Source organism: Vipera ursinii (genome assembly GCF_947247035.1).
Source record: "Vipera ursinii genome assembly, chromosome: 8".
In the NCBI taxonomy this organism is placed as follows: domain Eukaryota; kingdom Metazoa; phylum Chordata; class Lepidosauria; order Squamata; family Viperidae; genus Vipera; species Vipera ursinii.
Window position 1 is genome coordinate 19951769 of NC_139519.1, and position 24499 is coordinate 19976267.

The 24499-nt window shown below is 43.1% G+C and overlaps 1 long non-coding RNA gene across 1 annotated transcript in view; it reads right to left on the reverse strand.

Annotated features, from left to right (window-relative positions):
* LOC310643933 overlaps nucleotides 1-6980 on the reverse strand; it is a 42688-nt gene extending 35708 nt beyond the window's left edge. The window contains exons 1-2 of the long non-coding RNA XR_014493189.1: nucleotides 6905-6980; nucleotides 4456-4596 (exon numbers count right to left, since the gene is read on the reverse strand). This is a non-coding gene — a long non-coding RNA (uncharacterized lncRNA). The remainder of the gene's footprint in view (nucleotides 1-4455; nucleotides 4597-6904) is intronic.
* Between the last annotated feature and the right edge of the window lie 17519 nt (nucleotides 6981-24499).

Here is a 24499-nt window from a genome sequence, read left to right on the forward strand (position 1 = left end):
CTTCCATGCAGACGGTGCCGTTTGCTGGGGCCATTGTTCTTGCTCATGAAGTTCGTTAATACACCTGCTTTTTTGTGATTTTCTTAATGAATAATCCTGAATTATCTGTGAAATCTTTAAGTGGCATCATGTGATCTCATCCAGTTTGAGCCAAGCATGAGACAAGCTTAGCAACCAGAAAAACATCAACAGCCAGGCTAAGGAAAACACAAGCATGCGACATGCACACACACAGACACACAGACACAGACACACACACACACACACACACACACACCACACACAATTTGCACATTCAGCAAATTGGAAAACAAAGGGATCCTTTTCCTGATAAGAAAGCCAACATCAGAGGAGACAAAACTCTATGTCTGCATTTTACCCCAGACATGAAATTTTGGCTGGGAATGGTCATTTCCTTTCCATTTATTTTCTCTCTGTCTAGAAATTCTTTATTTTTGATGGCCTATGCTTCCTGACAGCGAAAACAATCCAGAATATATCACAGCGATGGCCGTAAACATGTTAAAGATTGCTTTCAAAATTTTCCTTACCTCAGTTTACCTTTTCAGTTGCAAACCCGAAAAAGGTAGCAAGAGAAAAAAAGAAAAGCCAACGTAAAATGGATATCATGGAGAGGTCAACTGGAGCATGGAAAAGAAGAACTTGGACAACCTCAGAAATCTTCTGAAGCATTAGGTCAATTTGATCTTTAGGGACCTGATTTCATTTTAAACCTGTTCCACTGATTTTAAAGGAGAGAAGAAACCATTTTCATCATGATTCCAGTTTTGGTCACCATGATGTAAAAAAGATGTTGAGACTCTGGAAAGAGTGCAGAGAAAAGCAACAAAGATGATTAGAGAGACTGGAGGCTAACACATACAAAGAACGGCTGCTGGAATTGGGTATGTCTAGTTTAATGAAGAGAAGGACTAGGCTTGACATGATAGCAGTGTTCCAATATCTCAGGGGTTGCCACAAAGAAGAGAGTCAAGCTATTCTCCAAAGCACCTGAGGGCAGAAAAAAGAGCAATGAATGTAAACTAATCAAGGAGAGAAGCAACCTAGAACTGAGAAGAAATTTCCTGACAGTGGAACAACTTGCCTCCAGAATGAAAAACCTGCCTTCAGAAGTTGTGAATGTTCCAACACTGGACGTTTTTAAGAAGAGATTGGACAACCATTTGTCTGAAATGGTATAGGGTTTCCTGCCTGAGCAGGGGGTTGGACTAGAAGATCTCCAAAGTCCATTCCAACTCTGTTATTCTATTATCTATCTATCTATCTATCTATCTATCTATCTATCTATCTATCTATCTATCTATCTATCTTCTTCTTCTTCATCATCATCATCATCAAAAAAAATGAACCAAATTAAGTAAAATACTCCCCTAGCTGAATTCTTCATCTTTTTCTGAAAGCACGTGATCATTTCCCTTAAAACAGTGTTCCTCAACCTTGGCAACTTGAAGAGATGTGGACTACTGGCTGGGCAATTCTGGGAGTTGTAGTCCACACCTCTTCGAGCTGTCAAGCTTGAGAAGCACTGCCCTAAAACACTGTATATAATTCAAGTAAGAGTGCTCTGGACAAGCAAGGAAGGAGCTGAAAACGAGAGGATGCTGTGTTTGCAAACGAAATTTAAAAATAGAGATTCAGGCAGTGACATCCAAGGAGGCTGTTCCAGATGGCAAAGGAGATGTTTTGGCACCAATAATGGTGAGCAAGTTCGGTGCAGGACACATTCTTTATGGGAGGATCCACTGGAGAAAGGCCAAAAGTGGCTTCAGGACTGAATTGAGCAGGAAGAAAGATGTATGGTTCACTTTCTTTTCTTTTCTTTTTCTTAAAAAAAGTGCAATATTTGCCAAGCTATGAAGAGATGCTCAACGCTGCCTTGTCCTGCAACGACACTTCAGTCTAAAAATCAAACGAGATCATTGCATGCAAATAGTTCTTCTTCCCTCCAAAACGTTAACTAAAATACAAATGACTTGCATCCAAGGCTGCTTTTTTCCTGTCATAAATTTAAAACATTTTCAAACCAGCTCTACCAAATAAAATCAAGATGTTGTACTGCTTCAACTGTAAAGAGAAGGGAAGAGGATCCTTTTGGTCTACTGCTGAAGGCACCAGGCTCAGGAACCAGAAAACTGTGAGTTCTAGTTCCACCTTAGGCATGAAAGCCACCAGGTGACTTTGGATCAATTACCGGGAGACGGTGAGTTCTAGTCTTGCCCTAAGTTTAATCAAGGAGAGAAGCAATCTGGAATTAAGGAGAATTAAGGACAATTAACCACTGGAACAGCTTGCCTCCAGAAGCTGTGAGTGCTTCATCACTGGAGGTTTTAAAGAAGAGACTGGACAGTCACTTGTCTGAAATGGTATAGGGTCTCCTGCTTGAGAAGCGGGTTGGACTAGAACAGGGGTCCCCAACCCCGGGTCCATGGACCAGTACTGGGCCACAGCATGCCAGCAACTGGTCCAGAACAAACAAGCAAAGCCCCATGTGCAGGATAAAGGCAGAACACAAAACCACGCACTCTCTGGGTCTGTGGAAAAACCTCTCTCCACATAACCGGTCCCTGGTGCCTAAAAGGTTGGAGACCTCTGGACTAGAAGATCTCCAAGGTCCCTTTCCAGCTCTATTCTGGATAGAATAGAGATGATGGGCTCCAGCACAAGCACAAGAGCTTGGAAGAAGAAACTTTAGGTCTCTGTAACCGATTCAGAATGGATCTCGGGCTGGAAGAGTTTGCCTTGAAGCTTCTCTTGCAGCCACCCAATTCACCTGCTTTGAATAATTTGCTTCCTTCCCTGCATGGAGAAGGTTGTGTCTACCAGCCTTTGAGAAAAGTTGAACCACAGTCTCGAAATGGGTTGGAGGGTAGCATCAAGAGAATGGGGGACGTTTCAAAGGCAGCAGCCCCTCTTCTCATCTCCAATTTTGTCTTTTAACAAAAAGGCCTTACGGTGGAGGGGCTAAATGCAGGCGGGGGGGGGGGGGGTGGAGGAGAGGAGAGGGGGGAAAAAGGGAAAGCTGCCAGAAATATTCTTAATGACCCTCTGTGGGGAGTGAATTTTATACACTCAGCTGTCCCTTGTAACTTAATCTCTGTGTGAGATTTTCCCCAAACTAGTCAGTCGCCTTGTTTCCCTCACACAGCAAGTATGCAAGAAATAGAGAATGGGAAGTAGAGGGTGGGGGAAAGAGAGAAAATGTGCCTTTCTTTTTCATTCCCCCCCCCCCCCGGCTGCTGCTAAAATGACTAACGGAGGGGGAAAAAAGCCAAAGCATCTGGAGAAAAAATGGGGAGGAGGTGGGATAAGACCATGGTTTGTTCTTACCCATTAGTAGAAAAATATGCAACCTTTTCAGGTCCAGCCATTGATTGATCAGCTTGCAACATGTCTAAATTTATGCTTAGTGTGTGTTTTTTTTTAACCATGGCAACATCACAGTTGGCCTGTGTGAGTCCCTGAGAAGGTAACTCCATCCAAGCCAACGACTTCATGTTCAGGGTTACCATTCCTTCTAAAAAAAGGATGAACACCCTTACTCATTCTTTTTTTTTTCTTTCTTCATCCGTCAATGATTGTAAGTTGAGGACAACCTGTATTAAGGAAAGTTGCATCCCAAACTCGGTCATAAAACTCTTAACCAAAGTTCAGGAGAAGAAATCCAGAATTTCCCACATGAAATGGATGTCAAGAGTATCCGATGGGATGAGGCCCGAGTCTCCAAGGATTTAGGCCAATGTCTTTCCCAGCCTTGCTTCTTAGCTTTGGGATTTAACTACTATGTCATGCTTATCTCCTGGCAACCAAACGTTTGTAACGTGGGCAACCCAAGAATTTCTGCAAATGGGTTTTTATGTTTTGCAATATATAATGCTTGAATTATCTGTTGTGTCGGTTTTTAATCTCTGTTGATTAATGGGTCCATTCCTAATCCCTCCATTGAACTTCACTGGTTCTCAATGGCATTAACATGGATCGACATTTGACGGGTTCTTACCAAGCATTGCAATGTCATTGCATTCCCATCTTGTCTCTGATAAGCCGGGATGATTTTGATGCAGAAAAAAACAAAAACTAGAGGAATTGCGAGAAGAAGAAAAAAAAATCCACCTACCATTCTTTCTTAATTTGGGACGATGAAGCCTGCCTTTCACTTTTAGTTCATGGATTAGATCCAGCTTGCAAGAAAAAAATAAATAACAGCATGTACTGTAGATAAGTGCAAATACAGTGAGATGGGTGTTTTTGTTAGCAAATGATTACTTTCTCTCAAGGGTGATGTGTTCCCATCAATGAATCATAGGAGGATTGCAGCTGTATTCTCTGCATATATACCTTTTCCGTCAACACACTGAATATATATATAAAAGAGGAAAAAAACCACCCAGATTTCATAAGCAGTTGGGATCATTTCAGTTTAACTTTGAATCTGACCTCAGAATGTGATGAGTCTGCACAATTTAGTCTTTTCAAGAAGACGATGAACTGAGGCTCTTCAGTTGGGTCCTTCTCAATCCTTTTCTGAGCAACATTTGGAAGAATTTCCTTATCCGTTTGGAGAAGGGGATTTTTTTTCTGCACATGGACAAAAGTTTCAATGCATCCCAATCTAGGTTTAGAGTCAACATTCTGATTTGATTCAGTATGGAACCCCTTCAGTTGAGCTGTGTTTTTGAATCAAATTTCTGATCTGGGATTTTGCCCAGGTCTATCCTTTTGGAGCCAAACAGACACATCTGAAATACCGTAACCGTAATAAAGATTTGATTTGATTTAATATTTGGACCAGAGACTGAATTTTGGAAGGCACCAAGTTGGAGAAAGCAGCCTTAGATTGACCTCCAAATAAATCTCAGTTGGTGAGCCTTTAGAATAGAATAGAATAATAGAGTTGGGAGGGCCATTGAAGGTCTTCTAGTCCAACCCCCTGCTCAGGCAGGAAACTCTATACCATTTCAGATAAATGGTTGGCCAATCTCTTCTTAAAAACTTCCAGTGTTGCATCATTCTACAACTTCTGGAGGCAAATTGTTGCATTGATTAATTGTTCTCACTGTCAGGAAATTTCTTAGCATTAGGTTGCTTCTCTTCTTGATTAGTTTCCATCTGTTGCTTTTTGTCCTGCCTTCAGGTGCTTTGGAGAATAGCTTGACTCCTTCTTCTTTGTGGCAGCTCCTCAAATATTAGAACACAGCTATCATGTCACCCCTGGTCCTTTTTTCCATTAAACTAGACATATCCAATTCCAGCAACCGTTCTTTATATGTTTTAACCTCCAGTCCCCTAATCATCTTGGTTGCTCTTCTTTGGGGGGCCCCTCTAGTCATTCAACAGCATCACTCACTATTGTTGGGCAGTTCAGAGAAGAGCGACTAAGACAATCAAAGGCCTGGAGACTAAAACATATGAAGAATGGCTGCAGGACTTGGGTTTGGCTAGTTTAAAGAAAAGAAGAAATAGGGGAGACATGATAGCAGTGTTCCAGTATCTGAGGGGCTGCCAGAAGGAAGAGGGGGTCACTTTGTTCACCAGAGCACCAGAGGGAAGGACGAGAAACAATGGTTGGAAACTGATCAAAGACAGAAGCAAACTGGAATTAAGGAGAAACTTCCTGACAGTGAGGACAATCAACCAGTGGAACAGCTTACCCCCAGAAATCGTGGGCGCTCCATCACTGGAGATTTTCAAGAAGAGACTGGACAATCACCTGTCTGAGATGGTACTATAGGTTCTCCTGCTTGAGCAGGGGGCTGGACTAGAAGACCTCCAAGGTCCCTTCCAGCTTCTATTCTATTCTATTCTATTCTATTCTGTTCTGTTCTGTTCTGTTCTGTTCTGTTCTGTTCCGTTCTGTTCCGTTCCGTTCTATTCTATTTGAATTCCCCCAACAGTCAGGCCTGTGACAAGCATTGAGATGCTCAGTTAAACAATCCTGGTCGAGATTACAGGCTTTGTGACTGCTTCTCTATAAACAGCATAGATTAAAGGGAGTTTCCTAATATCTTAGTCCCTCTGGGAGTTCTAGCGCTGCATGTGTTTTGGGAGGTAAGTGCAGGAAAGGGAGGGGAATCTTTTGTTAAATTTTCAAAGTTGTCATCAAAATACACTTGCCAAGGTAGATTAGTGGGAAGTCTATCGTGACATTTAAAGCCAGAGAGAAGGAGAACAACTTTCAAAAATCCTGCCTCTGTATGAAGTATTTACTCAGGGCCGCTTAAAAGAAATAATGATTCTAGAATAAAACAAAGCAAGAAACCATTAGGACGTGAGAATTTAGGACCCCTGCTCCAAAATGCACCTTTTATTTTTATTTATCAATTTTATTTGCCGGCTGTCTTGTGGCTCAAGGTGACTTGCCATTTCAAAGCTGTTTCTTCCTTCCCTCGAAAGCAAAAACCCAATACAGGCTTCTGTTTTTCTACCTTATTCTCAGAAGGCTTGAAAAACGTCTTTCTGATTTCTCTCGGTGGCCTTTGGAAGCTGACTTTGATTGTCAGAAGTAGCAGAAGTTTCCAATCCTGGTGTTTGTTCCCCTGTTTCCATTCTGCTGAAATTCCTGGCTGCCTGGGCTGCCCCAAATCCATCGGTAGGATTTCTCCTTTAAAGGGTTTGAAACCAGAGAATTTGGAGACTTTTGCCGATGGACAAAGGGTTGATATGTACAGCATATATCCTGCTCAACCACCTCCAAACTAAGTAACGGTAAGAATGTCACCTTGCATTCATGAGAGTTTCATGAAATTCTATTCTTATTTAAAAGATAGCCATGCTGCTATTTTGGGGAGGAAGTGCTGAAAACTGTGATTGGTGAGGCTCTGAGGGTTGCAAAGAAGGACAGAATAATAACAATAATAATAATAATCACAAACTATAAGTTGCTCACCCCTATTCCAGAGGCTCATCTTCCTTGCTTCTCTGAACAAGCAAATTCAGAACATTCATGCCATCAAACTCTTTCCTCCTCTTAAGCAAGCAGAGAGAGTAACAATATGTTTTCGAGTGACACACTGCTTTTGGCACACTTATATTCACCTCCCAAAGGTCGATCACCTGAGTCACACCTGCACAAACAGCAAGAACAACACGGAGAAGCCTAGCATAGCAACAATAACAACATCAGTGGATCAACAAATACAAAGGTGTTTTTTTAAAGTCTCAGTGGCAGGTATTAAACCTTGACACTTGGGCTAGCAGCCTAAACAAAGGTCTCTGGGTGCAAACAGAGTCAGAGAAAAGCAGAAATTGATGTTTTCTTATGGGGGTGGGGAGCTTTGAGAAAGCAAGAGGTCTTTTGTGGTTTGTGGATTGTTTTCCCAACTGGCTTTGGCTAGGTGCTGTGAGGTTACCTGACCTCACTTAAAATAAAAACACAGTATACAAAAGGGGACTTGCTCGGTGACAGGTTGGAAATATCACACATGTCAGAAACAGCATGTTTAGAGCAGGGGCCCTTTGCCTTGTAAATGACTTTCCAGGAATGTACCAGTGCTGAGATAAAGAGAAGGCCACAGTCAAAGCTTGGTCTTCCAGATTTGCTTGAAGATATATCCCATAGTTTCTGGCTCTCTGGGAATCAATCGTTAGGGCACCAGGGACCGGTTCCGTGGAGAGAGGTTTTTCCATGGACTGGAGGGGCCATGGTTTTGTGTGCAGCCTGCATCCCACGGATGGGGCTTTGCTTGTTTGTACGGACCGGTTGCTGGCATGCCACAGCCCAGTACTGGTCCACAGACTGGGGGTTGGGGACTCCTGATCTAGGAAGACCATTTTAAGGTACTCAATAAATCAAGATGGGGACTTGCTAATCATGGCTTAAACCTGGCCTCCTTGGGAAAAGAGAAGCAATGGAGAGTAATTGCCAAGCCCTATCTATGGAAGGACCACCATCTAAACCAGGGGTCTTCAAACTTGGCCCTTTTATGACTTCTGGACTTCAGCTCCCAGAATTCCTCAGCCAGTGTGCCTGGCTGAGGAATTCTGGGAGCTGAAGTCCACAAGTCATAAAAGGGCCAAGTTTGAAGACCCCTGATCTAAATCCTGCTTTAGTATAATTTCACTTGAAACCAATGAGGATGTGATTCCAAGTATTATTTTGGTATGATGGGTTTGAGGCACACAGTGTTACACTGGGCTGGTGCTTTCCCTGGCAAACACTGCTAGATCTGTTTTTCTTGAGCCTCGGAGAGTCTTAATGATGTTTTGTGTAGGATTAGAGTGGGATTTTTCTGACTTCATGTTTAACATGTGCATGACAGGCGGAAGTGCCATGCAAGCTGCTGGCTGTGAGCTGTTCTGCTTGCTCAACTAGCCTACCATTGCATGACCTGGGGGACAACTATCCTCCAGAGACTCGTGCAGAGACCCTTTCCATTGCCCTCTTGATCTTTCTCAGTTGAGGATGCCAGAGACTAAAATTAGTTTCTTTGCCATGCAAAGAGCTTTCCTAATTTAGAGAGCCTCAATTTATGGGAATCTTGATTTCTCATGTCAGAAAATGAGTCCCACTGAGAGATAATAGGGTCTTCTGCATATTTTCTGTTTGCTCATTTTGTACTCAGATTCCAGCCCTGGTTTTTCTGTATCCAAAATATGGAAATAATTTGTGTGTGTGTGTGTGTGTGTGTGAAGGTATTGCTGAGGACAATTTTCTGTGAAAATTTCTCTGACCATGGGAGGAGGAGGAAGAGGAGGAGGGGTGAAGGGGAAGGGGGAGGAGGGGGAAGGGGAAGGGGAAGGGGGAGGGGGAGGAGAAGGAGAAGGAGAAGGAGGAGGAGGAGGAGAAGAAGAAGAAGAAGAAGAAGAAGAAGAAGAAGAAGAAGAAGAAGAAGAAGAAGAAGAAGAAGAAGAAGAAGAAGAAGAAGAAGGAGAAGAAGAAGAAGAAGAAGAAGAAGAAGAAAATCTGAGCTGCATAATCTGAGACACTAAATGGATAGCTTGGAAACTGATGATGCCATGGATTTCCGAGCAATGTATTATTCTGCCAGGACCATCACTTTCCATTTCCCATCCAAACTCCAAATCCATTTTTTGAACCAGAAGAGTGAAAACAGAATTGTCCTCTATAAACGAGGAGGATGTGCTGCTCACAGCCATCTCCAAAAGGCATGGGACAGCCTTGAGCACATTAAACCTGGACTGACTTGCAAGTTTGTGGCCTCTTAAGACTTGGCTCTGCTTGCAGGGTGTTGCCTGGTCATTTGCAAAACACTCTCTCTCTCTCTCTCTCTCTCTCTCTCTCTCTCTCTCTCTCTCTCTCTCTCTCTCTCTCTCTCCCTCTCTCTCTCTCCCTCTCCCTCTCCCTCTCCCTCTCCCTCTCCCTCTCCCTCTCCCTCTCCCTCTCCCTCTCCCTCTCCCTCTCCCTCTCCCTCTCCCTCTCCGTGGTGTGTGTGTGTGTGTGTGTGTGTGTGTGTGTGACCAGAATTGGCAGAGCTGTAGGACTTTCCAAGCCAAGACGTGAGGTACCCTGGCACGGCCGCAGAGGAAACCTGCTTCCAAGCCAAGGTTGGACTGCATTCTTCGGAGATAGAGCTGATGAAATCGGAACTGCAAAGCTGGGGGTGGGAATGGGGAACATTCACTGCTACAAAAAAGGGGGGGGGAACGCTAAAAAATGAGGGGAAAGAAGGATTCTGTATCTTCACATAGACACATAGACACATAGATAAAAGCATGCAAATTGCCGTGGGATAAGGCAATTTCCCCCAGACTTTAATGCTTCGTAACCCAGGCACAAAGTACTGTAGGTTTGGGGGGGGGGGGAGTTTGGAAAGTCTTCTTTCCTCTTCTTCTTCTTAAGTGTGATGTGTCTATTTGGGGGCTTACTCTGCTGTTTTCATCTGCTCATCTCCTCCAAACTTTGATATCAGTGGTTGCCAATTGTGGGGAGACCTGAGAAGAATTTCAGAGGACCACTCTGGGCCTTGGGAAAAAGGGATAGGGCATCAGCCGGTTCGCCAAAGTCAACAAAAAATTAGCTACCGGTTCTACCGAACCGTTGTGAACTGGCTGAATCCCACCGCTGGACCCGAGGATTTAGATTAGATGGGAGGTGAAATGTATGCATTAAACTGTCAGCTTCATGGGAAATGTGGGTTTTGAAGAAGTGCTGGAGAGAGAGAGAGGAGACAGGAGAGAGGGGAAAGAGGAGAGAGGGGGGAGAGAAGAGAGGACAGAAGGGAGGGGGAGACACGACAGAGGGGAGAAGGGAGAGAGAGGGGGAGAGAGGAGTGAGGAGGAAAGAAGGGAAAGAGAGAGGGGGAGAGAGAGAGGGGAGAGAGAGGGGAGAGAGGAGTGAGGAGGAGAAAAAGGAGAGAGGGGGAGAGAGAGAGGAAAGAGAAGAGAGAAGAGAGGGGAGAGAGGAGACAGGAGACAGGAGAGGGGAAAAGGAGAGAGGGGAGAGAGAAGACAGGACAAAGGGGAGAGGGGAGACATGACAGAGGGGAAAAGGGAGAGAGAGGGGGAGAGAGGAGTGAGGAGGAAAGAAGGGAAAGAGAGAGGGGGAGAGAGAGAGGGGAGAGAGAGGGGGAGAGAGGAGTGAGGAGGAGAAAAAGGAGAGAGGGGGAGAGAGAGGAGAGAGGAAAGAGGAGAGACAAGAGAGGGGAGAGAGAGGGGAGAGAGGAGACAGGAGACAGGAGAGAGGGGAAAAAGGAGAGAGGGGAGAGAAAAGACAGGACAAAGGGGAGAGGGGAGACATGACAGAGGGGAGAAGGGAGAGAGAGGGGGAGAGAGGAGTGAGGAGGAAAGAAGGGAAAGAGAGAGGGGGAGAAGAGAGGGCAGAGGAGAGAGGGGAGAGAGGGAAAGAGAGAGAGAGAGAGAGAGAGAGAGAGAGAGAGAGGCTGCAATGTTTACAGGTACTCCTCAACTTACAACCATTCATTTAGGGATCATTTGAAGTTACACTGTCCTGGGCTCACATGATCCCCAGATGGCTTCCGGCAAGCAAAGTCAATGGGGGGAGGCCGGATTTGCTTAATGGTCACATGACTCAACAATGGAGGTGATTCATTTAATAACTGCAAAAAAGGGGTCATAAAATGGGGCAAAGCTTAACAACGTAATGCCTTGCTTAGCAGTGGAAATTTTGAGCTGTGTTGTGATCATGAGTTGAGGTCTACCTGTAGTGAACATGTTTATGGAATTCTTGTAGGAAGCAGGGACACTCTAGTAGAGCCCCTCCTCCTTTGGCTCTAAATATCCCACACAAGTGATATTTGGGTTGCATATCTTTCCATCCTTTCAATTCCAGGGTTCACGGTCCTTTCTCAAGTCAGTTCTGCCTATTTCATCCTGTAATGCAGGGGTCACCAACCCCTGGTCCGTGGACCAGTACTGGGCTGCGGCATGCCAACAAATGGTCCGCACAAACAAATGAAGCCTCATCTGCGAGCTGCAGGCAGCACACAAAACCACACACTTTCCACGGTCCACGGAAAAACCTCTCTCCCCGGAACCGGTCCCTGGTGCCCAAAAGGTTGGGGGCCTGTGCTGCAATGCAATAGATTCTGTGTTTTCCCCAAAGCAAATGGCGCCGGGCGAGGTCACCGAGTAACGGAACGCCTGCAAGAAAACAACCAAGTTCAGAGAGCGCCAAGGACCCTTCCGGAGGATCTGTTCCTGCAGGTTGAAATTCCACTTCAGCTCTTCCAGATAGTCTAAGTGTAAGTGGGGCATTTGCAGCTCCACATACCCTACCCTACATATGCTCTTTGTTCTAAAATAGGTTCTCCTTGTTTCAGACACTTGGGCAAAGCCTTCTCTTGGCTCCCATGTCTAGTAAGAGTTTGCTGTTTATGCCCTCCTCCGAATGTGCTTTGGATATGCCACCTGCTGTGCCAATTTTCCCCTGGCTGGTTTGGCAGTCAGGCAACCTGCCTTAGTGAGCTGCAAGTAGCAGAACGAACATAAACCAGCCTTCAGCTCAGACATAGCCGTTCTTATGTAGAGGAGGGAAGCCTTGGCAGCCATCCCCTGATTCTTTTTTCTTCTCAATCCCCTTTCTGCTGTGACATGGGATATTTCAGTGCTGAAGGCCGGGCGGAGTTGATTGTGGTTGACTGATGCTGCTCAGAGCCACTATATGTAGCCAAGCATCTCCTAAAAGTATTGGGAGGGAAGCTCAGTGAGCATTTCCAAAGTCTTGGCGTTTCAATCCCATAATCGTACAGGAAATCAGGCTGGAGAAAGATCATGTAGAATGTGGATGATGGGCTCAAAGTCATCCAGAAGGCTTTCACACCTAAGATGAGACTGAAACACATAGTCTCCTGGTGATTGGCCCAAAGTCACCCAGCCGGCTTTCATACCCAATGTGGGACTAGAACTCACTGTCTCCTGGTGATTGGCTCAAAATCACCCATCCGGCTTTCATACACAAGGTAGGACTAGAACTCACCGTCTCCTGGTGATTGGCCCAAAGTCACCCAGCTGGCTTTCATGGCTAAGACAGGACTAGAACCCACAGTCTCCCACTTTCTAGCATGGTGCCTTAACCATTAGGCCCAAACTAGCTCTCAAATATAATCTCATGATTCTGAATGATTTTGGTTTCAGATAACTTCGAGATTCTGTCTGTTTAAAATGATCTGAATATTTAACGTAAGAGCAATCAGTCAGTCTGAGCAAAGAATCCTTTGGAGTTCATCTGTGATCCATGTGGATAAATCAAGGGACACATGCCGGACTCTTTTGACTGGCTGACCTACCTGAATTCTCCAGACTCACCTAACTGAAGTGAGCAAATGAAGACAGTCTGCTGAGTGTGATCTTTTCCTCAAGCATTTATTAAAGGAGAAATTCTGCAGATGTCGTCCTGTCACCAAGGCAGCCATTTTGATGAGGGAACTTGACCTCTTTCAAGGGGTGAGGCTGATCTGAAAACTCCTGTTCCTCAAGGGAAGCGATTAAAACGAGGTGGAATCTCTGTCAGTCTAACTGAAAATATTCAGTGTTGGCAAGGTTGTGTTCTGCTAACCATTAGGCTTCTTGAGTTTCTGTGAAGCGTAAATCACACGGGCCTAGATAAGGGTGGAATTTAAGTTACCCAAGAGACAGTTTACAAACTTGCTATCACCAGAGATCGGAGAGTTAATTCGGAGGAATTGGAGTCTTACCACAAACCACAAATGCTCCAGACGCCAGCCTAGCATACAACTTTCCATGAAGGAAGCCTCCTAACGTAGAGGAGGTGGAAGCATCATAACTGAGAAGATGGAATTTGACTGTTCCTGCTCCCATCTCAAAATTTCCCCTTCTTTTTCACCTTTTGTTTTGTTTTCTTGGTGTTCCTGGGTTGGCTGTTTCAGCTGGTGGTGTTGGGGAACGAGAGGAGAATTCCATTTGACTTGCAAACTTCAGCAATGAAATCCTCTCCCTCCCCCCCCCTTAATTTAATAGGGAAGGGTGAGACATCATGCCTTTCTGACAACTACAAGCCAACAGTATTAATTTTGGAACACTCCCTGAGCTGTGTCAGGCTTTGCGCTGGCAGGTTTTTTGTTATGCCAGCTGCTTTAAGTCAACACACCTGCCTGCAAGATGGGATGGTTTTGGAGGGGGGGGGGAGGTGGTGTTGAGGCAACAGGGAAGCATCCTCACGATGATGAGAGTGACACAAGGGTTCTGGGATGACTTCATGGGTTTACTTTTGCTGAGTGATCTATTAGGAGAAGACGGATTTGTTTTTGCAGCTTGTCAGAACCTTCCATTCTGGAGGCAGAATATACCTGGGTTGTACAGGACCATGCTCAAAAAGAGGATGAAAAGATTTTGTGTCCAGCTAATTCTGTGCTATTTAGGTCTTTTTCCATTTTACTAATTATCCTAACACCATTGTTTTTTCTATCCATCCACGGCAGCCAGAAGTCTTGGCGATCTATTTTTTAACTATTTTTGGTATGGTTTCCTCTTTCCACTGCCTTGCTTTCCTCCTCCTCCTCCTCCTCCTCCTCCTCCTCCTCCTCCTCCTCCTCCTCCTCCTCCTCCTCCTCCTCCTCCTCCTCCTCCTCTCCCTCACCTTGACTTAATGGTGTACCATTTGCCAAAACTATGACACTTGTCTCTATGTACTTGGCACCAGTCAGCTCTAGAGGCATAGAAACATAATTCCAGATATTAAAAATGCAAGCCTTCAGTTCAAAACTATTTCCCTTTGACAAACATTTAAGTTGTGAGACCATGCTCTTTTGAAAATGTGATGTCAAATCTCTTTGGCTTTGAAGAATGTGATATCATTGAATCTGCTTCCTTTCAGCTGTCCAGAGTGATATGTTACAGCTGACACTTGTCATCCATCAACAGGATGTGATGACATCATAGTATGAGTTCTCTCCCCCCCACCCTCCTCTAAGCAGCAGTATTACGGCATGCAAGGCTGATCTTTATGGGGCTGCTTTGATTTGCCTTCTGTAAAAGAAATAATCAACTGTAGTTACCATAGGAATATTTTTATTTCATTTTATGTATTTTTACTTTATGCATTTAGTTGCATCCTGCCTTTTATTAATTTTAGAAAGGTGGTGAAGATATCCAACACACATCCCTTCTCCTATTTTCCCCCACGACAACAAGCCTGTGAGTTGAGTTGGACAGAGTGACCGTGACTGGCCCAAAGTCACCCAGCAGTGAGACTAGAACTCACAGTCTCCTGTGATTGGCCCAAAGTCACCCAGCTGGCTTTCATGTCTAAAGTGAGACTAGAACTCACAGTCTCCTGCTGATTGGCCCAGTCACCTAGCTGGCTTTCATTCCTAAAGTGAGACTAGAACTCACAGTCTCCTGTGATTGGCCCAAAGTCACCCAGCTGGCTTTCATGTCTAAAGTGAGACTAGAACTCACAGTCTCCTGTGATTGGCCCAAAGTCACCCAGTGGCTTTCAGGCCTAAGGTTGGACTAGAACTCCCAGTCTCCTGGTGGTTGGCCCAAAGTCACCTAGCTGGCTTTCATGGTTAAGGCATCTTCTCCTGCATGTCTCCATAAACATTCTTATAGCAGATGATTCCAAGAAATATATCTTCCTCTGTATTTGCTGAGATAACTCTCCAAAGAAAACTCTCTGATCATTGTCTGCAACCTATCCTTGATTGTACACTAAGCAAAGAGGTGTCTGGTTTGGTTTCAGTTGAGTGTTTTGTGTTGAGTGTTTCCAACTAGAGTACTTTATGAGCCATGGGACTTAGCTTAGCAGGTTGTGTAATGGTTGGTTAATCAACGAACAATGGTTAAAGAATTCACGAATTACCAACATCATGATGCTTGTTTTAAGTGGCTTTGGGCTAAAAGTATTACCAAATAAATTCAGGCCTTTGAATTTCCAACACTGCAAGAACTAAACATCAGATGCTATTTTATAGCACAGCTCCTTGAGCGCTGCAATTTGCCAGCACTTTGATAAGAGCTATAGATAAATGTAGGTTAACAATACAGAGAATAACTGTAATCATAAGAAAAATTGCAAAGGAATAAGAGGGAAAAACATGTTTTCTACTTATTTCTCTCTCTCCATACTGGTCCATAAGAGCTGCTTGATTTTTTCCAGAGCCCAAACAATACATCACAGCTTGGCTTCGACATATGCAATAATTTTTAATCAATAATGGTTCACCAGGCACATTTTGTGATTAAGAAAAGCTGTTTTACAATGAATTGTAATTACAGCATTGCTGTTGGCTTAGCCTTGTACAAATTTTGGCGGCCGGTGGAGGAAAAATTACGTCTCAAAATAAAACAAGGACAAGAATGTGTAATTTTGACTCCTGTCAAAATGAAGACGACTTGCCATCATAACTTCTCAATAGCTGATTAGGAATCTTCTCGGTACATTGAGGCATGGATTTAGAATGAGGTTGACAAGGATTTTCTGGAAGAGAAAGCAGTATTGTGTCTGGTCAGCGCAACAGGCTAACAGCGCATGGGGAACGTCTCTCTCCATCAGCTTTCCAGTAGATTTCTAGATGGGCATTATTATGCATGGCAGATTAATGGTACATCAGAGGAAAATAAGAGCCAAGCAAACTCTGTGGGGCATATTTGTGACTTGGGTTCATTCAGGAGAAGAGAAATTAAGCAGTCCATTTGTGGTACTCTCTGAGGTCCAGTTTCCAAACCCATTCAAATATGTTAAGGCTTCCAACTTTACTTTCAAAGCTGAATTGTTTTACTTCGCCAAGAGGTATTTTCCATCATAGTTTGAGACACCCTGTCTATTTAAAAATTTAAGTGATACGTTCATCTCCATTTCTCAGCTGAGGGAGCCAGCAGAGTGTGTGGCGAAACAAGGAACACTGTTACCTTCCCACCGAAGTGGTACCTATTTATCCACTCGCATTTTCATGCTTTTGAATGGCTGGGTGGGCGGGAGCTGAGCCAAGGATGGGAGCTCACCCCATCACGCAGCATTCGGGTCTTGAGCCCGGGCTGTCAGTCTTCCAGCTGACAAGCTCAATGTCTTTAACTGCTGAACCATTGTACACTCTCTCTCTCTCTCTCTCACACACACACACACACACAAACACACACACTCACACACACGCAAGCATGCACGCATGCACACACAGAGAGATATTTTGTCTGCAGCTCAAGTTTGTGCAGCAGTCCTTTGAAGAGATTTTCTTGAAAGCTTTGATTTCTTGCATGCAGGCTGTTAATTGCAGCCAACTATTAAAATGACAGTAAAACTCAGGTCAGCAAATTAAACAGCTACGAATAGAGGAGGATGGAGCTCGGGAGAAATCACAAAAACAGTTTATGAGTCATGTAAAGCAATACCTTAACTCAGGAAATGCTGCCAGCATGTGCACATATTCATTGACTCGGCACACTTACTATTCTGTCGAATGTCTCTTTTTGTTTTGGTGATGAACTCCGTATGTCCACATGTCCCTCGTTTGGCTCTGCTCAATAGCATTTTGAGGTAACTGCTTATTTGCGTTTTTTATTATTATTATTATTATTCAGAGCTGCATAGAATGTGAAAAATGGGCTTTGCAATCAAAATGCCAACTTAGACACAATGAAGAAGAAAAACACAACCAGGACAGATAGTGGGATAGTGGGGTGGGAGAGAAGGTCCATGGCCAAGAGCCTTGGTGGAGCAGTGGGCTAATGCCTCCTTAAGTAACACCAGCTGCCTGCAATTAGTGCAGGTTCGAGTCCCACCAGGCTCAAGGTTGACTCAGCCTTCCATCCTTCCGAGGTAGGTAAAATGAGGACCCAGATTGTTGGGGCAATTAAGCTGACTTTGTAATAATGCCGCTTGGTGGGGGGGAGTGAAAGCCCTAATAAGCAGGCACATACATAGAATGAAGGCTATTGCTAAGCATATTTGATTTGTGCTTTAGATAGTAAGCCACCCTGAGTCTTCGGAGAAGGGCGGGATATAAATGGGATTAAAATAAAATAAAAAAATAAAATAAGAGAGGGAAGTTCCCTTCATCCAGTGCGCTCCCACAGGGAGGGTCTTCTCAGGGTCCCACCGGTAAGAGATTGCCGGCGGATGACACCCAGGGATAGGGCCTTCTCAGTGGGGGCGCCTGCCCTGTGGAACCAGCTGCCAGTGGAGCTGAGGACTGCCCCCGACCTCCGTTCATTCCGCCGGGGCCTGAAGACCTGGCTCTTCGAGCTCTCTGGCCCAGGCTGAGGATTAATTTATTTTAATTGGGGTTTTATTTGTACAGGGATAAATTTAATCTTTTTTAAACTGGTTTTAACTTTTGTATTTTTGGTTTTTAATTCCCTGTAAACCGCCCTGAGTCCTCCGGGAAAGGGCAGTATATAAATGTAATAAAATAAATAAATAAATAAAATAAATATTGCTAAGCACATTGATTTGTGTTTAAATTGTAAGCCGCCCTGAGTCTTCGGAGAAGGGCGGGATATAAATGGGATTAAAATAAAAAAAATGCGCATAAGAAGAAACTCTTCCATTGCTGGAAGAGCTAAAAATGGTTGTTTTGCAACTTTGTGGTACATCAAATACACAGAAATGGGTGGAAATAAGGAGAAAAATAAACCACTGGCCTTGTTTCCACTGTTGCAAAGTTGTGGGTGGAGGGAAGAGGTGGAGTGGGAATGAATAAAAACTTGGGAGAAAAGATTGTACTTCTCCCAATCAGACAGAGAGGCATAACACTTCTTCTGCTTGTTAAAAAATAAGAGAAATCTTGTCACTGATGAATGATGCTTCTTCCCAAAGGGAAATTTTTGGACCATCCACCTGGAGAACATCCAGAAATGGGCTACCCTACCTGAAATGTAAATTGCTGCAGTGCATAATCATCTAATAAACTAAAAGGCACAAAACAGCTTGACCAGGTCGGATTGGCCTCCTCAGATCTGGCACCAACCCTGAAATCTACCACCTCTCAGTGTGTACTTTGAGGCAGCCTGCTGAGAAATTCTGTCTGTGATGTCACTTTTCTTCCATGTAAGAGCTCATAATGTGAACCTCAAGTAATTGAGGAAAAGGACCAACTCCACCAACCTGGCTGGACTCTCGCCCTTTCCATCCCTCCTACCAATTGTCTCACTTGCTATTTAGAATAGAATAACAGAGTTGGAAGGGACCTTGGAGGTCTTCTAGTCCAACCCCCCCTGCTCAGGCAGGAAACCCTATACCATTTTAGACAAATGGTTGTCCAATCTCTTCTTAAAAACTTCCAGTGTTGGAGCATTCACTGCTTCTGGAGGTAGGTGGTTCCACTGGTTAATTGTTCTAACTGTTAGGAAGTTTCTCCTTAGTTCTAGGTTGCTTCTCTCCTTGACTAGTTTCCATCTGTTGCTTCTTGTCCTGCCTTCGGGCGCTTTGGAGAACAGCTTGACTCTGTCTTCTTTGGGGCAGCCCCTGAGATATTGGAACACTGCTATCATCATATTTGATGATGCTGACCCAGATTCCACGTTTATTTTTTCCCTTAACCTCTTACTACTTTTCCTATGACTTTGTTCTTCTTCCTCTCTTCGAGTTTAGAACATCACTTGCCTTCTTCATCTCCCTGGAGGAACATTTCAGCTGAAGATCATATCATTTCCTGCTTGTAGATTTTGCTTTAGATCCTCCTGTCCGTTTGATGAGCCTTATCCACAGCAGGCCTATTTTTGCCAGAGCTCACCATCAGGGAGGAAAAGACATTGATGGTTTATGGCCATAAAATCTTTTCTAACATAATCAGTGACCGCTTCACTCTCAAATGGAGCATTCCGATGTGTGGAAAGAAGGTATCGGCCCCACTGCTCAATTCCTTCCTGTTGGCTAAGAAAAAGGAAATACCTTCCTGTGTGTTTTCTTCAGCCTCCGCTGCTAATCTAAGGAGAAACAATATTCGCCTTCAGCCAGAAGATGATTAAGCTGAAGAGAAGAATGCATTGTTGCCTAGTGAGGAAGCCAAAAGCAACAGAAGAGAGATCTGCAAAAGCAGACAAATAACGAACATGGAAGAGCAAGCCACCAGCATTGTGTTATTGCTAAGGACAAGATTGCTCTCTATGTCATTTAGCACAACACAATCCTCAAGTCAGGTTGACCTGATTTCAAAAAGGGAAAGGGAAATAACACACGTCTCATCTTCAGTTTTTGGCATCTCTGAGAACGAAATGGGACCACTTGCTGTGGCCATCTCACTAGGGCCAACTCGCCGTGGGACAACTTGTCACGGGAAAATTCCATGTAGGATAATTCAGTGTGGTAAAATTTTATCTGCTGCTGTTCCTTTGACATTATTTCCATTGAGAAAAAAGTTGGAAATAATGTCAAAGAAACAGGGGTGGATAACATTTATCACATTGAGTTGTCCTGGGTGGAATTGTCCATGGCGAGTTGGCCGTGGTGAGTTGGCAGCAGTGAGATGGCAGCGGTGGGTTGGCCACAACAAAGCGGCCGTGGCAAGTTGGCTGTGGTGAGATGGCTGTGATTGCTAGAATACTCTTGAGAAGCAGTGGGTGAGTTCATTTGTGGTTTGTTGAACCATACTTTGTTCGATTTCTCAGGTTTTGTAAACCACAATAGCTGGGTTTGCACATCAGACAAAAAGCCGAACCTGAACAGAGTTCAGTGTGGTTTAGATAACGTGCTATGTGAAACCCATAAACAAATCTTCAATATTGAGTTAACTAGTTCCAATCATCTGACTCCAGAGGAACTTCTTGTGTTCTTAGAAGAGCAAGGATCTTATAGGATGGTGAGCGTACTGGAGTTTGCCAGAAGACACATCTAGGATTAGCTTGACCAATTCTAATCACTGATGGGTGTATCCAGTAATAATACGTCCTATAGGAGTAAACCCCTGAACAAAAAATACACAGAATTACAAAACAATATGGACATGCAGTATGCAAGTATGAAAAAAAGGCTTGCTTCTGTTTACTTGGGTAAATCCAAAAAGATGTATGAATTTAAATTCAGTTGTATTTAGTGGGAGAATTGCTATAGATGCTTGATAAATAAATACGATAAAAATAAATAAATATCCACTCACTGAGTAAAGTTACTCAAATTCATCTTTCCTGTCACTGTCTTCCGTCAGTGATTACAGACATCTCAGAGCTATAGGAGCCAACTTAATTCTTGGCTGATTTATTTATTTTTCCAGTGCTTTGGTATCAACTCTATTTGCTTTAAGGAAACATTTTCTTTCTCATAGTAGGATGAGTAATTTCCTGTTTTCACTCCTTGTTTCAGAACCGTGCCATATATTATAAAATCCATTTATACCTTGAATTCTAGGATCAGCATGTCCTGGTATGTCAATGGAGATTCTCAACCATCCAGGTCATGGTTGTCCCAAAGTTGCTTTTCAAAAGTCAACTGGACTTTTCTTTGTTTTTTTCCTTGAAGACATATCACTTCTCATCTGAACTGGAGAAGCTTCTTGAATGAGAAGTGAAATGTCTTCAAGGGGAAAGAAAAAATATAAGTCCAGTTGCCTTTTGAAAACCATCTTTGGGGCTTGTAGTGGAGTAGTTTTAGAGCTGACAAGAGGTCTCCAATTTAAAATGTGGGTAGGTAATTCATATCAGATACTCCACAGTTTTCCAACAGCCTGGCTAGGAAACAGGACATTACTAAGACATCTCCTGCTTCAGTTGATTGTTGATGGTGGGCTTATCTTTGGGTAACAAGTAGTGATTCACCCAAATATCACTAGGTCTTCCTCAGTGGCAATTTGATTTTTGATTCCAATATTTCAGCACTTTGGTGAATTGCAGAAATGACAACTAACAGAATATGAGATTAGAGAATATGAGTCAAGACGATGGACCTTTCTTGCTCAACATGAACACTGGGTGCTGGAACAAGTGGAGAAGTTGTATGGGGTTTTTTTTCTGTACTAGGTGTGTTGTAAAACACTTCTTTCAAAGGACTGGCACAGTCTAAATACACAATCTGTTGAATTAACTTCTCCCCAGACTGCACATTCCATCTCCCATTCAATCTGTGAAGCATTACTAAAACAAGTTGAAGATTCTGATTACATTTTTCTAGTCCATGGGAATTCTGGTGAGATCTTTATTGAGATTAGAATCAGAGTCAGATTTCCCCCAAAAGATGATATTCTGTCTTCTGCCATTTGGAGGGTGTTGTGGGCATATTTTTTTTTAGAGATTTCAAGTGGTTGTAACCTCTTGAAATGGCCTTCCCCTGTATGTTGCAGAAGAGAGAAAAGTTTGGATCCCTTCAGCCATTTCTAGGAAACATGCATGGTTTACTCAAGCGGAGTTTAGATATTAAATTTTAAGACAATTTTGTTGACTATATATCCACGTTCCATGGTTGATGACACATATGATGAGCTATAGCATCTCCAACAGATAAGACACTATCAGTTTTTGCATGGAGATCTTTAGGTAGGATCTCTGTTCTTTTAAGAAGTGATGGAATGATGGGAGAGTCATACATACAAGTTTATCTTCATGATCAAAAGTCCACCCCTTCCCTGCTGAGCAAGCCATTGTCTTTAAACCTGAACTTTAGAACTTCATGTGGGAAGTACATTATGTCTTCCTGTTTTTGACAGCCCTTCAGATATTATGAAATGTGTACCTTTTGTTTCCTCTTCTTATGTTACACGTCTCATATTCCTTCAGCCTTCCCACATGGGGTTTGGGTTTTGTACCACGGTCTTTCTTTTTTGCTTTCTCCTAAAGCATTCTGATTTATTTGTGTCTTTCTTAAAGTGTGATGTTCAAAGCAAGAGAGATACTATAGGCTCTCCAAGAGCAGGAAACCAGAAAAAGCATCACATTAAGACACGGGGCGACCTGTGGTGAGAGAAAGTTGTATTCCAAATGGTATCTGTGAACTGAGGTTGTCCATGGAAATTGCATCAACTGCATTTAGGATGGAAGAGTAAAACTGTTGATTTCAATGAATATGTCTTATAATTTACTTATCTACATTTGAGCTCTTGGTGGTTTCTAAAATCCTCCTTATCTCACAAGGAGAGCCATCTAAATGCCAGAGAAAATGCTCCAGAATTTTTCAGAAATACCTGTGGCCAACAGCACATCCCTCATTTTGAACCCTCATTTATTTTCATTTCTGCCTATTTTTTTTGCTCATGCTTGCACACCAGGGCGCTGCACACTGTCCAAGCTCACATCATTAAAACCTGATGAGGATTCTGAAATGATTATGCTGATAATGGAAAGACATTTAATGTTTTCCAAGGACATTTAAAGATGGGTTGCTGAGATACATCTGGTGAGTGCTTTGCAATACAATATTTGAAGAGATGCATTTCACTGTGTTGTGGGATTTTTCCCCCCTATCCACTATGATTCCAAAACCTTTGTCAGCTAACCACATAGTACAAATGAATCAGAACTACTGACTCCAACAACATTCTCCTGTTATACATGAATAAATATTTGTGAAATAAATCAGCTGGGTCTGTGCTATATTGTTAATTCACCCTTTTTAGGGTGGATGGCATGGTAGTCAAGGAAATTATAATTGCTCTGTTTCTTCAACTGTTTTTCTTTTCTTGGACTTTTTGCCTGTTCTTTGATTTCTTTCTTTTTTTCCTTCCTTCCTCATTTTATATAAATAAAATTAATAATAATAATAATAATAATAATAATAATAATAATAATAATAATAATAATAATAATAATAATAATTCAAATTCATTTCTATATTCTTGTTTAAAATTTTTAATAGAAAGTTATATCCAAAAAAAAAGAGTTGCTTATGGTCAAAAGTTAGAGTGAGTAGTAATATATTCCTCATGCATTGCCATATATGTGATTGGCCTAAAACCATATTCATTCATATGCCTATAGCTCTTTTATTTTTGTAGATGGGAGGGGAGGGAAGAGAGTTCTTAAATAGAGAGGGAGGAATATGAGAACTTCTGTTTGAAACAGTTGATTGGCTCTACATTTTTGCCATTGTGTTGGGAAACTCCCAGCTAGCCAAGAGGGAGGAGTCAAGTGGGAAACAAGCCTGGAGTCCCTGTGCAGTCACAAAAGGAATAAGCTTGACTTCCCCTCCCATAAATCCTATGAAACCTAATCTGGTTGTTCCTAGGGGAAGGCAAACAGCCTGGGGAGATTCTTGTACTATAGGTAGAAAATAATAAAGTTGCTGACTTGGACCTTTCATGAGTGGGTCTGGTTGCTTGTGCCGGACGCATAGCTTGCAAACTGGGAGCACTTTCCCAAGGCAACATCATAGCCTCCTAAATCTGCTGCAGCAATTCTACACCATTGCATAAGTGCATCCACACCCTTGCTCTTTGTCATCCCTCTGAGTTGCAATTTGTCGTCCCTCTGAGTTGGTCCGAACGTCTTCAATGACAGGTTGTAAAAAGATGAAATCCAGAGGGTGCTATCACTGCTTTCAAAAGCCAGCTTTTAGAGGCCTGGAGAGAACAAGAAGATGCTAACAGAATACTATGAAGCCTTGAAGGACAGAAGGAAAAAAATCCCAGGATGAGAAGGGAAATTTCGCCAGTGGGAAACTACCCACCCCACTACTCCAGTGGAGGCATTATAAAGTTTTCCAGGGTCCTGGCAATACTTTCCATAAATACTGCCTACAATTTTTACCTTTTAGGGATGCTACTGGTAGTCCCACGTTAAGTGAGACCATGGTAGCAGGAGATGATAAAACCTGTAACTGAAGTCATAATGAATAAGATCATTGATGCTAGTAATGTACTTGTAGGAAATAACATAATCCCCACTTTACACTGAATCTTCACACCCTGATGGGCACATCCACAATCACAAGCAGCCAGCCAGCCAGGCAGAAATCCTGAACTACCTTTTTCAGTCATTTTGGATAGCTGAGATTTGAGCCTGCATTACTTCACTTCTGGTGTGTAGATGTGCGAGGATGTATTTATGTTTCCAGAGAAAGAATAACAGAGAAATGTCCAAGCTTGGTGGGTTGTGTTTTTTTAATAATTTCCCTTACCCTGACTTGGGTTGATATTGCTGAAACTCAAGCACAGCAGTGTGGGAGATATTGATGGCTCTAAGTATC